The sequence below is a fragment of the Lissotriton helveticus genome, chromosome 4_1 (genome assembly GCF_964261635.1).
Source record: "Lissotriton helveticus chromosome 4_1, aLisHel1.1, whole genome shotgun sequence".
NCBI classification, from domain to species: Eukaryota; Metazoa; Chordata; class Amphibia; order Caudata; family Salamandridae; genus Lissotriton; species Lissotriton helveticus.
The window spans coordinates 1,950,456,414-1,950,471,793 of record NC_136063.1 but is presented as its reverse complement, the minus strand read 5'-3'; positions in this window follow the sequence as shown (position 1 = coordinate 1,950,471,793).

The window sequence follows — 15,380 nt, the reverse complement described above, 5'->3', positions numbered from 1 at the left end:
AGGGTGGGAAGCAATTTAATTATAATTAATTAAATATGTTAATTTAATAATTGGTAGTAATATTTAATTAATTGTTAATTAAAAAATGTTTGTTAATTAATTAAAATGTAATTGGTAATTAATTTTATTTAATTGATTAATTGCTAATTATGTTAAATGAAAGGGGTATTTTTAGGGTTCAGGGTCAGTTTTTAGTTTTTGGGTAAAGGGGTATTTTTAGGGTTCAGGGTCAGTTTTCAGTTTTTGGGTAAAGGGGTATTTTTAGGGTTCAGGGTCAGTTTTTAGTTTTTGGGTAAAGGGGTATTTTTAGGGTTCAGGGTCAGTTTTCAGTTTTTGGGTAAAGGGGTATTTTTAGGGTTCAGGGTCAGTTTTCAGTTTTTGGGTAAAGGGGTATTTTTAGGGTTCAGGGTCAGTTTTTAGTTTTTGGGTAAAGGGGTATTTTTAGGGTTCAGGGTCAGTTTTCAGTTTTTGGGTAAAGGGGTATTTTTAGGGTTCAGGGTCAGTTTTCAGTTTTTGGGTAAAGGGGTATTTTTAGGGTTCAGGGTCAGTTTTCAGTTTTTGGGTAAAGGGGTATTTTTAGGGTTCAGGGTCAGTTTTCAGTTTTTGGGTAAAGGGTTATTTTTAGGGTTCAGGGTCAGTTTTTAGTTTTTGGGTAAAGGGGTATTTTTAGGGTTCAGGGTCAGTTTTGGGTTTTTGGGGTACATATACAATATTGCCTATTATTTAATTAAATGTTGTTACTATATATATGTTTTAAGAAATATGATTAAAAATATATTTTTTTTTTACTTTCATTAAATATTTAATTATTAAAAGTTATTTTAAGTATTGTTAATTATATTTTAGTAATTAATTTTTTATATTAATGTAATTAAACATTGTTTTTAGTAAAGTCGATATTTTTTACAACGATATTTTTGTAAACGATATTTTGTAGTCGATATTTTTGTACTTACCTGTTTGTACATACAAACTCGATATTTTTGTAGTAGATATTTTCACCTCGATATTTTGGGTACTCGATATTGTGGTAGTCGATATTCTTTCAGTGATCCGATGGTGAGATGTAGACTATTTACCCTGGCAAGATCCTGTCTTATTGTGTCGATAAGGGCTTCATAGTTGCATTTGACGATGTTTTGAGTTTCGGCAGTAATATGCACTCCTAGATACGTAGCCTTATAGGCCCGCCTAGGGTCAGAGCAAAGCGTGTTTTGTGTACATAAAATGACTGTCTTACTCCTATTTAAGGAGTAGCCTGAGTAAGACCCAAATAAGAGTGCAGTTGCCTCTATCTCTGCTAGGGCTGTCTCCGGGTCCGGTGTTAAAATAGCGACATCATCCGCTTAGGCAAGGTCTTTAGTTTCAAAAGTGCCTGTTACCACAGGGTAAATTCTAGGATTAGCAAGGATTTTCAGAATCAGGGGGTTAATATACAAAGCGAAGAGAATTGTCGAGCATGGGCACCCCTGTCTCGTTCCTCTTGTGATATTTATCAAGCCTGATTCCTGCCCCATTAAGTGTAATTTTGCTGTTGGATTACAATGCATAGCTCTATTTGCTCTTATAAATAAACTCTCAAAGTTATAATGTTCCAGAATGGCCCACAAGTACTCCCAGGACACCCGATCAATTGCCTTCTCCGCGTCGAGGAGGATCATTGAAGCTTGGCCCCCTGTTGCAGACATGATGTCAAAGATCGTAATTGCTCTGCGGGTATGATCGGTGGTGCCCTTCGTAGGGATAAAGCCATGTTGCCATGGACGGACCAGTTGTGCAATGACTCTGCTGAGCCGGTTGGCCAGGATCTTTGAATAGACTTTAGAATCAGAGTTAATTAACGAAATCGGACGATATGAAGCAGTGGAGTCGGCAGGCTTGCCTTCTTTAGCAAAAATAATAATACTGGCATCCTTCCAGGACTCTGGTGTTCTTCCACTCCATTGTATCCCAAGGAAGAGGTCTAATAAAAATGGGAGTATTATTTTGCCTAGGACTTTATACAGTTCCAGGGGGATTTTGTCGGGGCCAGCTTCTTACCCGGACGCCAGTTCCGACAAAGCAAGTTCCAGCTCTGAGATGGTGATTTCGCTCTCTAGGTCATTCTTAGTAAGGCTGTCAAGGCTTTTATCTGGGCAGGGTAGGAAACTAGTAAGAAAGGTTTTAACATCTTCGCTGTTGTGTTCCTGGTCCTCTTGACATAGGTTCTGATAGTACCCCTGGAACACTCTAAGTATGTCTTCTGTTTTGGTTTATTCTAAGGTGTTCTCTTTTATTGAGGAGATTGCATTCAGAGAGGCCTGCTGTCTGGTTCGTAGGGCTAATTGTTTCCCTACTCTTTCACCATTCTCGTAGACATTCTTACGCTGAGATCTATAGGATTCTGCCGATTTTTGTGTTAACACTTTGTTAAGCTCTGTTTTGCAGATTAGAATCTGACGAAGTATATGTGACCCATCTATGGTCCTATTCTCGGCGATTGCGGTTGTGTGTGCCGTTTCTAAGTCAGCTAGTTCTGAAATTATCCTATAGTGCTCGGAGGCTTGTTGCTTCTGTAGTCTAGCTACATAACTAAGGGTTTCCCCCCTAAGAGCAGCCTTATAGCTGTCCCAGACTATGTTTCTGGAGGCGCTAAAACGATTTATATCAAAATAACCTTGGGTCCAGCTCCTAATATACATAATATAATCACTATTGGCCAGCAGTTTCCGATCGAATGTCCAGTTGCGAGTCTTCCGGGTTGTAGGAGACATATTTACTGTCAGAGCCAAAATATTGTGATCTGATATCAGCTTCGGGTATTTTGTGATGGTGGTTTTATTTGAGATATTTTTAGTGGTGAAAATATAGTCAATCCTTGTGTACTTGTTGTGAGGGTGAGAGAAAAATGTGTATCCTGGGTCTTCAGGACACTTTAGGGACCAAATATCTACAAGATTATGACTAGTTATTAGTGAGCTAACTGCTTTAAATACTTTGGGCTTGCGGCCAGAATACTTTGGACTGATTATATTACTAAGATCTGAACCGAGTGAGATATTAAAATCCCCTGTAAGAATTAGTGGACTGGGCCATCCTGCTAGATCGATTTCTAATGTCTCAAATACAGATGAGTCGTCCAGGTTGGAGCCATAGACCGAACATATCGTTACTCCGAGAGTCAGCTCCACTATTTCCCATCTACCATGTTGGTCCTGGGCCGTTTAGCCGGCTTGCCTAGAAACCTTTTACCTAGGATAGCAACACCCCGTGTATTAGCTGTATGTGTTGTGGTTGCTAGGATATCATACCCCTGGAATTGTAAAAAACTTCTATTATTCCAAGTCAGGTGGGTTTCTTGTAGACATATAATGTCTGGTGAGTGTCGCTTAATTATTTCAGCAAGTCGGCCTCATTTGTCCCTATCTAGGAGCCCCGCAACTTTCCAACTCCAAACAGTTATCCCCTCCTTTGAATGCTGGATATTATTCCCTCGTATCTTATCGCTGAGTTTATGTTTATTTTAAAAGAAATGAGCTTGTAAGAGGAGTGCTTTTTTCTTTGCATTGGAATTATTTTCTTTTTTTTGTTTTCTCCCTTCTCCCACCCACCTTCCCCCCACCCTGTCTATTCCCCCCCCCTCATCCCCTCCCTCGCTCCCACATTGAGGCAAACAGACTCCATCAGAGTCTTAAGAGCGATGTGTGTGATCACAGCAACCGAGTCCCCCCCGACATGCTAACAAAAGAAATCAGTTATTACAAACCAAGAAAAAAAATAAGACGGAGCTCGACTATAACACCAGGCCAGCTACATAAACTTTGTTTTCTTTGTTGCTAACTCTTAATGAGCCACAGTAAATATACACTTTAAGGTGAAAAAAAACAGTCCACCTCGTGCTACCCTTCAGACTGCTTAAGATCATTTACTGACTAGCATCGAGCTAGAGTGTCATTTAAGAAAAGAGGCCACGAAACAAAAAGAAGGAAACGAAAAAGGAGAAACAAAAAAAAAAAAATTTCACAATGTGGCCTATTAATGTCAAATAGTTAATCTGTGCACAATGCTGAGTCGGTACTTGCGTTACCCTAGGTGCCTAAACCTACAATTCACTTTACCGCCCGCATTATTTGGGCTTACATACAGTAGTTTTCAAAATTCTGCCTATGTTAAGCTATTCAAATATTCTTGGGCTTTGATTTCAGAGTCAAAGAATCTCGTCTGACCCCCAAGAATGACCTTTAGGCGTGCGGGGTTATTGAGCTGAACCGTCGCCTTTATGTCTTGAAAAGGTTTAATGAGCTGGCGTAGCCTCCACCTCCTCTCGACCGGGGTGTGGCAAAAATCGGGTCTTGAAAAATAGGAGATGTCATTTAGGGTACATTTGGCCTCTGGCCTAGCTTTCTCAGAGACCGCCTGTCTAAGCAAGAAGTTCCCAAAATAAACTAGGATAGCCCTGGGGTAGGCACCAGGTTTCACGGGGGTTCTCAGTGTGAGTGGCATACGGTGTGCCCTCTGTATCTCGGCATCCCAGTTCCATTTTGACAGCTCAGGAAGGGAGTCTTGTAGCAGGCTGATAACAAAGGAACGAACATCATCCCCCTCGGCTTTTTCGGGTATGCCCAAAATGCGGAGGTTGTTCCTGCGTTGGCGATTTTCAAAGTCCTCCAACTTTCATCGAATGTCCCCAATTTGTGCTTCATTGGACTCAACTCGTTCTCTGATGGCGACCACCTCGGTCTCGTTTGTTAAGGTTCTATTTTCTACTTCGGTTAACCGATCGCCAAATGTTCCACATGTCTTTACTAATTTCCTCACTACACCTTGCACCCTTCGCAGTGCTGCTTGAGCTTTTCGCCCACCCTGGGAGGTCTCTTCCCGATGGGCTGCAATTGCCTGTAGAACAGCATCTATATATGGTGGGGATGATACCAAGGTAGAGGCGGCAGTTGCACCATAAGTGGGGAGAACCAAGGGGGTTAGTTGCTCAGTATTCGAATGATCCCAGTCGAGGCCTGCCCCATGGGTCTTACTGGACCGTTTTCTACCTGCTTTTTGTCTGGGTTTGACAGTCAGGGCATCGTCCGCTTCAGATTGGCTATCAGATTCATCAGAGAGATACGATGTATCCCCCCATTCATCCTCCTCAAGCTCGGCATCGTCAGAGAAGGAAAAAAAGTCCGTGGTCTCTTTTTCTGAATCTTTTTCCAAGACCCTGCGAGTGGTGCCCCCATTGCCTGAATCTATGGGGGGGGTCAGTAGTGGTGTCAGAGAACACATGTATTGGTGTGCCCCCTGCTACTGCAGTAGATGTCGCTTGCTCACTGATTCTCCCAGGGCAGGGGCTCGAGCGTGCACTTAGGTCCACTGCAATGGCTCTATCTGGGATTGGAGAGCCGGGACTGCTCCCAGGGTTTCCTTGGGCCTGTATTTGCACTTGGTCGCTACTTGTTTCATCAGTTACGCCAGTGTCTCTTCCAAGATCGATAATTTCATCAGCCCCCCCCGAGCTGGGGCTAACCTCCGTTGCCTCAAGTCCCCCATTGACATACATAGTCACAATATTGCTCTGTGTGTGTAGGATTGGCATATTCAGTGATTTGCTCAACTCAGTAATCACAGGTGACTCTGCTGAGCAGTCCAGAGCTCCTTCAGTTTCAGTTCGAGGAGCAAGTCCAGGTTCTGTATCGCCAATCTCTTTGCTGCTCCCAGCCGCTGTTGAGCTCTCAGTAATGGCAGTCGGAGCGGGGCTGTCGTTGCTAGGTGCGGGTGAGCCCTGACGCTGCCTCTCTTGACCCGGATGCAAACTCGGGCCCTTCCGCATCAGGTCGACGATTGATGGCCCCGTTGGTTCCTTACGAGCGGTTTTCTTCCGGGCCCCGGCTGGATCCGATATCGCGGTCCTTTCCGTCCTGGATGCTTGTAGGGGGGCGGAAACTACCAGAGACGCTGATTTCACATGCCCGGCATCCTGCTTTTCAAAGCCGGCATTCTGTTTGTCTATACCACAGCGCTCGGCTGCCTCCCTCTCGGTTTGTCTGGCGGCCCTTGCACGAGCAGCTGCGGAGGGTGCTGGCGGAACCTTAGGAGCCATCCCTGCCGATACTGGAGCCGATGCTGGGACTGGAACTGTGGCAGGGGTCCGGTTCTGGCTTACTCCTGTATGGCGAGTCCTACATATGCAGCAGGCAGGGTCTCTTAGCGGCTGCTGCTGGGGGCGTATTAGCAGGATAAAGTGCTTTAGAACTGCACGACCGATGAAAATATAGAGTGCAATCGCTGGATGCATAGGGGAAAGGGGGGACCGGCCCCGCTGTGGCGGACAAGCAGGGTAGGCTCTCAAGTTCCAAAGTTGCGAGGGCTGGTTAGGATTTTGTGCTTTTTGCATTTCAAATTGATTAAGAGTTTAGCATATTCAGGGCTGGTAGGTTACTTCACGCAAGCCACTGTAGCAAACAGGAACTCCATAGCATGAGCGGAGAGGACCAGGAGTGTGACCACCGCGATCCACGTCAGATCGCCATCTTGCCTCTCACAAAAGAGATTTTATTCTCATGCAAAATATTTAATGGTGCCACATATGGCTCATGGTATGTCCTGTGCTGCAGTACAAATGACACAGGCTCTTAGTCTTCCATACATATATCCCATTCATACGCACACATGTTCTCACATCCCCAAAGACCGCACTCTCACTGACACACATGGCAACCCTTTCATAGGCATAGTATTTTGTTCAAACCACAGTATCTGGCTATATGGACATTAGGATTAAAGTCAATATAGATGGGTGTGGAGGTGCCTGCTAAAAATGTCAAAGTTGCTTAGCCTTCAATTGCTCGTGATGGTTTTCACTGATCAGAAGTAGCTCTCACTACAGAACATGTTGGAGATCCCTGGCCTAGATGATGACTCTGGCCTGTATTTGTTAAATAAGGACATGATAAGGGATACGTGTACTCAACAGGTTACTGCAATTCTTTTTAAATTTTATTAAAATATATGCTGTTGTAACTTTTATTAAACTATATGCTGTTTTAACTTTTTTAAACTGATTCAGATTGATTTCTCAAAATTGTGTGACATCACTACAAACAAACAAAAAGTCACAACATTTTTTCTGTTAGTTTTATCCATGTAGGTTAACGCCCATCAAAAAAAGATCATCTGTAAGTCCATTGCAAAGAAGGTGCAGCCCCTAGAGGGTATACAAGCAGCTCAGCATAAACCTCCAAAAGCGATGGGAGGGCGTACGACGCAGGACCAAAACTCACCGGAAGTCTGGATTGGTCAGTCCTCCCAAAATGCAAAGTGAGTTGGTATTATAAACAGACAGTAGTGAGCATGTGAACCCAAAGGACTCGAAACAAAAGAATAAATGGCTACATTTTTTATTTAAAAACATCTTACAATTATGTTTTTACTAAAAAATACAAATCAATTTATGTTAAAAGTGTTAGATTTGCTTGGTGTCTTACTCATTCACAAATGTACATGTACGCCAGTCTGTTTCTTGAAAAATTTATTTGATAGGCATGCATTTTGTTTTTCAAATAGACAGAAATGTGAACACATTGGTGACAGAGTAACACATATCCCAAAACACCATATACAATAACGAACAAGATTAGTTTAAGGGACATTTGTAGATAGAATTTCCCATCAAATGTATGTTGGAGTGTCCCATCTGGAAAACTCGGAATCAGGCACAATAAATGACTCATTAGGAGATCTCAGAAATGCATCAAGGTTTAATGTTTTTGATATTGTGACTTACCTTTTTTCAATTTAAAAAAAAATATCGAACCAGATGGCCACTGTGTTTCAGGTAATGAGACACTGAACTTCGATAGAGACTGTGGTATAGAGGTTGTGGGAAACGGAATGGAAGCCACCACCTCATCATCTTCAGAGACTTCCACAAGCAATCAGTCCTTTGTGGTGGCGGACCCTACAGGAACTGTACCAACCAAATACGTTTCCGTCACCCAGAGATCAATCTCCAGCCTGCCCCCTGCTTGCCCTCTGTTGGCCAAACCAACCCCCTAAAACAGCAGGGATATCCTTTGCAGCAGGCACCTTACTCCCTGCCCTTGTCACACACCCTGGCTGTGCTGAGTGAGGAGGCTATTGACCTCTTACACAGCATCTCTGTAGGCCAGACTGTGATCGTGAATGGCCTTAGTTGCCAAATGCAACACATGGTTGCATTTGTGGATGCCATTCATAGTTCAATGTCTGGTATGCAGAGATAACTTGCAAAAGTAGTCTCCTCACAGACAGCAGCCTCCCAACCATCACAACCTTCTACCCCAAATCAGGTTCCTTCCTCATACCAAATCTCAAGTCCCAGCCCCATCACAAGCACACTCACTTCTTTGCAGGCACCTAGTCTAACAGACGCACATAAACACAAAAACACACAAACACCCAAACAACATACACACACTATTGACACTATACCCACAGACAATACAACCACCACCACACCCACAGTCATCACCACACATACAACGGCCACAACCACCAGCACACCAACAACAACTATAACCCCCAACACCTACAACAATCACAACTACCACCACACCCACAACCACTACCACAACTACCAGCATAACCACAATCACCACAACCACCACCACACCCACAAGTACCAGAACACTCACAAGAACCACAAACACCACCAAACCCACAAACACCACAACCACATTACCAGGATTCTCATCCCAACCAACATATTCACACATTAACCTACAAGTAAAACAACACCCACCAAACCAAAGCGCACACACACACCATAATACAAGACACCACTCAAGTCACACACATCCAAGCATACACAACATCCATCAGTGTGTGTCTGTCAAATATACAGACACACACAACATACCACACTAACCACCTCAACAGCACACTCATCCAAAACAACAGTCACTTTCAAGCACACCTACATGCAATACAAAAACACTAAAACCAAATGCACAAAGTCACCTGAACACCAAACACCTGCCAAAAACACATAAAGATATAAACAATATACGCCAGACCCACATGCACCTGCAAAACAAACAGGGAACATTTTTGTGCCATTGACCTCGGCCAGAGAAACCTATGATCTGCGAGTCGCAAGGACTCCTGCAGAGCAACACACCCTATTAACTACAAACTCCCCTGTACATTTCTCAGAAATGTTAGGTCGTATCTTAAACATGTCTGATACAAGTGGTATTGTACATGTATTTAAGACGATTTTTACGGGACTGTTAGCACCCTTTGAAGCAGTCCTAGGAATATTTCCAAACTCCGTGCACTCTGTGTTTGGCGGACTGCCTCTCGTTTTGGGACACTTTTCTGGTGATGACGTGTCGTGAGCGCATAGTCCAAATTTTGGGATTAACTTGTTTGAGGGGATTAAATACCACATGGTTTATGTCATTCAGACCAATCTGGCAAGCTTGCATCTTACCTGTTTATGATGCCTGCTCTGTGGAGAAGAATGCGTGTTAGATATCTGTCTCACACTCCCATCAGTCATGCCAATGGATGTTGATACTTTGCTGGACCAGGTAAAGGCCCATGCGCAGTGTTGTCCCCAGCGGCTACCAATTCCGATGATGGCATTCATTGAGACCTCACAGACTCAAAATGCTGACGTGAGGTACGAGAGGAAAGCGGCACACAGGTACCATCCAATTCGAACATTGCTAACGCGACCAACGCTGACGGCGATGTTTCCCATCTATGTGCAATTAATCTAATTCACGAGGTAATCCAACTTTCACCTGCAATGGTAGGCAAATTCTTTTCAGACTTAGAAGACTTGATGTTTTCTCCAAACAATAACACTGACTTTTGATTTGGCACGTTGTGTTCTGAAAGGCTCTGAATTCGACCTTCATTTTTTCAAAACAAGTTTCTAACTTTGGAACTCTATTTTTTTTCTGTGATCAAACTTTTGTTTTTCCAAATTTGTTCTTTGAAAAAATATTTAACCTTGTCCACATTTAACCAGTTTATATAATCTGCCATGGAATGGTCTAGACTTTTTCTTCTGTATTTAAGAGCCATTTCATAAATGTATTTGTGTGATACATTTGGATACCACAACAAAAAGACCTAGTCCCATAGGCAATGTTTCTTCTAGACCCATGAATACACCTGGATTGTTGAGAAAATCATTCCAGATCCACCTCTAACTATAGAGATTATTGCTGTATCCCAGTCTATTGCCATAATAAAAAATAGCTATACTCTGATTGGCAGTGGCAGTTTAACACTGGTTGCCCTGAAGAAATTGCCTGATAAAGACCAAGGCAATGAAACATGTCGGCTGTAAGTGGAGTGCGAGTCGATAGGTAGTATTCGCTACTCACTTTTTTATGTATGTGTGTGTACTGCTGCAACAAGAAAAGTGCGAATAAAAGTTTTTTGTATCTTGTATGCACAGTATCTGTCGTGATATATGTTGAATGTTGTTAGTCCTGTTCACATATAAATTGTTTGTACACTGCACCATTCACTGTTTCTTTGGGTGTCGGACACGTTTACGTTAAGCTGGTTGTCACCAATGATGAGAACAGGGCCATCCTGGTGAGTACCAACCAGGGGTCCCATTGGTGGTGCGCCCGTGAGGTGACTTCCAGCTATTTCACAATTTTTTGTCGTCCCTCTAGTGAATGTTTGTCCTGTGTTGTTATGTAATCAGAGTATAGCTATTTTTTATTATGGCAATAGACTGGGATACAGCAATAATCTCTATAGTTAGAGGTGGATCTGGAATGATTTTCTCAACAATCCAGGTGTATTCATGGGTCTAGAAGAAACATTGCCTATGGGACTAGGTCTTTTTGTTGTGGTACTTGAATTGAGTGGAGGGCGACCTAGCCCTGTTTTTCCATCTTGACTCCCCCTTTTTTGATACATTTGGATAACATTTTCAAAATGTCAAACTATATGCTAGGAATGAAACATTGCTTTAAATGCGTACAGCACATATACTTTTTCGTGTACAACCAGTACCAATGCATTTTTATGTATTTTGGGTAGGTTTTGACACATCATGTTTAGATATGTTTTAATGTGTTTAGAACTTAGTAATGTCGTGCATAAGAAAGTGGAGTGGGTGTTGTGTGGCGTTAAGAGCTCCGAGTGAATTTTCCCGATTCATGCCTTTATATAGGTACAATTCACATTGCCCTTATATAGGCAAATAAATCAATCCCTTATTTAAGCATAGCCCATGCTACCCAAATACAGGCATGGCTACTTCCACCCGTACCAAACGTCACATCGATTTCTTGGAAAATCGGCTTAAGCAGTTAGGGAACCTTCCTTTGCTTGAATATTGATTTATCCAAGAACTCATGTACTTTGCAAAGAACAACTATTCCTTAGGGGTTCTTTCCTGACATTCATATGCCCGACTTTACGTCAAAATATGGCATTCCTAAACACCTTCATGGTATCACTATACCTTCACTTGCTCTAGCAAGACACAGTGGTTCGGAGCAGTTCAACTATCTACTTGCCCAACGCGGGAAACATCCTTTACAACGCAACTTTTACCACGCAGTGCCTTTACGACGCAACTTTTACAACGCAAACCATTACAACGCATTGCGCTGGGGGGCGCTCTAGGATAGGGAATAGGTTTAATTTACTGTCCAACACCTTCCCTACTATCCACAGGGACTGGAGTTGGAATAGTAAATTAAACTATTCACTATCCAGCGCCCCAAAGCACTATGCGTTGTAATGGTATGCGTTGTAAAAACCGCGTTGTAAAAGCATGCAATGTAAAAGCATGCGTTGTAATGTCATACATCCGCCCAACGCAGCTCGCTACAGTAAGTGCTGATCAAGAGGCTGCCCTTCTCCTGCCGAGAATCCAGCTCCAGTGTTTCCAAGCTCCCCTTGCGGGGTGTTGGGAAATCGAGTCACGAGGCTGAGATACCAGACCTCCTTCATTCTAACTAAGGTATGGAGCTGATTAGAACCTAGAGAGAGCTTTGGTAGATTCTTGGCAAAAACAACTAAACCTATGCTACACAATACTTACTTCTTCCCGATGACTAGACTTAGGTTAGGTACATTGGGGTAGGCGTATTTTAGAAGCACCAGTTGAATATTTTAGCCTATATATTTATGTATGTATTTTTATATGGCTTAGAAGCCATACAATGCTTTTATAGTATTATTTTATAATACTATTCTCGCTGTACGCATTATACTTTGCAGTCTGCATAGCGATTATAGCTGTTCATTTCTCTTGTATGAGAAAGAAGACTGTTCCATAAATATTTTTATTGAAAACGCCCGTCTCTCTATTTCTCTACAACTCTGTTGAAACAAAGCATGCACGATTGACTGAGTGAAATATGTATGTATTGTTTCTACGACTCTGAGAGATATATTTCCTATTCTTGGGAAACAAAGTTGTCATGTTTATGCCGTTGTCAGAAACTAATCTCTTCTTGTGAATTCGAGAAAGTTTCTAGTGACCTCTGAGCTAGCTGGCACTCACTATTAAGTTTAGTATATTCGATAGAGACCTAGTTGACCTCAGTCCTACGTCAAATCTATAAGATATATTATTCCAATGCGCAGAGCCTATTGGGAATATAGGAACTACACTACAATACATCATCTACTCCAGCTCCTTCTTCTTCCCAAACCCAATCCTCTGCCACCTCTCCAACACGTATTCCTCCTTCCAAATTAACTTACCCATCCTTAACAAACTTAACCCCACCTCTTCCAAGAAAAATCATTGAGGTGCCTGTTGTATGGCTGCTAGATCTCCCTTCCTTAGGAATGTATCCATTGGCAGTGTGTTTAGGAGGCACGTTCTGGGAAACAATCCCACAGAATGTTGCTGTGCATCATGTTTGTCCTCCCTATATATTTTTTTTAAATAAAATATTTGAGAGAAGCATTTCATTTATTAATAAAAAATATATTTTTAAAAAGTTTGTCCTGACATTAATATTCATTTACAAATCAGTGATAATTAACTATGCTCATAATGGAAATGTGGGATACATATTCTTAGTTACATTCATGATAGTAAAGACAAAAGCTTTTTTAAATAACAAATTTCTTCCGTGCAAACATTAGTGATAAAAATGTGAAATATACATAGATATTATGGTGCACATATTTATCATGATAATGGACACTTGCACCAAAAAAATTGCATTTATGGGCCGGATTCAGAAAGGCAATCTAACACAAAAGTCTAGCGTTATGACTTTTGGTCATCTATGCGTCATATCTTTATGTCCGCAGTTGGGCTGGGATCTCCGGCTCGGGCAGTATTCTCCGGCTCGGGCCGTACTGTCCGCACCAGGGGTGGAATCTTCACACCCGGGGTGGAATCTCCGGCTTGGGCCAGATGAAGATTAATCAATGGGCCAGAAAGCAATTTTTACAAATACGAACATTAGGAACGTGAGATAAATGGTACAGGAGGTCATGACAATCAGTTAGGCAGGAAAAAGAGTCAGTCACTGCATCACATCCCAGAAATGTTTTCTGCTTTGCATCATGGTAAATGCATTCCACAATGTGCACTCTCCTCAGTGTTGACTTCCCATAAAGAGAGGTTCAAGAAACTCACTAGAGTCTCAAAGCAGCATGGAATAGGGGTAAAATAGAAAATAGTAAGGACAAGTGGTATAAAGTGGGTCTGGGAATCTCATAAAGACAAGTGTCAATCTAGGAGCATGCACTATAATAGACCGCACATTCTAAAGCTTTGCAACATTTTGCTTTTTCTGTCTGCAGTCACCCAAACAGTGTTTGATGCTCTGATGGGAACAGGATTACTCTTCTTCTTCTCACTGGAATACAATCGCTGACATACAGCAATGTTAGGTTTCAAACTATGTTGTAACAGTTAGAAGTTTCATTCAAGACTTCTTCCCACAATTAAGATACATCTTTAACCTTCAAATACAAGAAGTTTGTACATTAGCTAACAATGATCAATATAGAAGCATCTGTGTTAATAAAAAGAAAACATAAAGCATAAATCCATTTATTGGAGAAAACAAGTTTGCTAAAAGGGTTACGGTCACATCTAAATGCTACATTTTTATGTGAGGATGTCTGCATTACTTCATTTACTTAAATAAACAACACTTTAATTTCTTATCAGGTGTTAACAATCTTCTTAGTGTAGGTAGAAATATTTTGCAATGTTAAATGAAAACATTTATGCAACTATTATTTATTGAAATGCATGATCATGGAAAGGTCAAGAAAGTAAAATTGTATGTGTGTTTCAGCATTTTCAAATCAGTCAGCTTGTCAAGCAATGTTACTTTAGCCGTTTGCAGAGAAACAATAACTGTCTAGTATGGTTTCTGCATTTAAATGCATTTCATTTCCATTAACTCCTACAAGTTAATTCTTCACATGTCTTATAATCTATATTATTTAACATTTTATTAAAAACACACCTGCACACTTTCCACATTTACTGTTTGTTAGATCTGGGGGTCTCTAGTTGGCAGAGGTAGGTACCACTGTCCAAATAGGGATCCTTGCTTCTAGTCAGGGCAAGGAGATAACCCTCTGAGATAACCTCCGCTCACCCTGTAGGTAGCTTGGCGCGAGCAGTCTAGGCTAACCAGAGGCAATGCGTAAAGTATTTGTACCAACACTCACAGTAACACAGTGAAAACACCACAAACTGACTCCACAACAGTTTAGAAAAATAAAGGTATTTTTAATCTAAACTACACAAGACCAAAACGACAAAAATCCAACATACACAGTTCAAGAATATGGTTTCAAAAGAGTTCTTAAGGTTGCGTTAAAATTCTTCAAGTTGCGGCAAAATAAACCACAGTTGCGTGAAAAGTTCACAGTTGCATCACGTTTACTCACAGTACCTTTAGTTGCAACAAAGTTCCAAAAGCAGAAGCTGGTGCGGTGGAAAACAAGCGATGCGTTGCTCCTGAGACCCTGGGGAGGCGATGCGACAGCCCCGCTGCAGCAGCGGGCGTGTTGCGGCGAATCCGGTCTGTATGGGGAGGAAGGCCACTTGTATGGATTCCGGTGCGTAGGTTCCGTAGGAAGTCTGTTCTCGCAAAGGCACGATGCGACGATCTCGTAGGTGCTGCGACGATCTCCGGGGCGACGATGCGCGGTCCAGCGGCGATCCTTTCTCTCGCAGCTCCTCGATGCGATGATTCTGCGACGACACTCGCAGCGACGTGATGCGGTCCGCAAGCAAGCGGTGCGGCGTTCTCACCCAGCGACGACAGGCTCTGCGACGATACTCGCAGCGATGTTCGATTCTCCCGCACCGGTCTGGTGCGTCCCGCAAACGAAGGATGCGACGTCCCTGGCAGCGGCGTCAGGCGCTGCGACGATCTCGACCTCTGTAGCGGCGG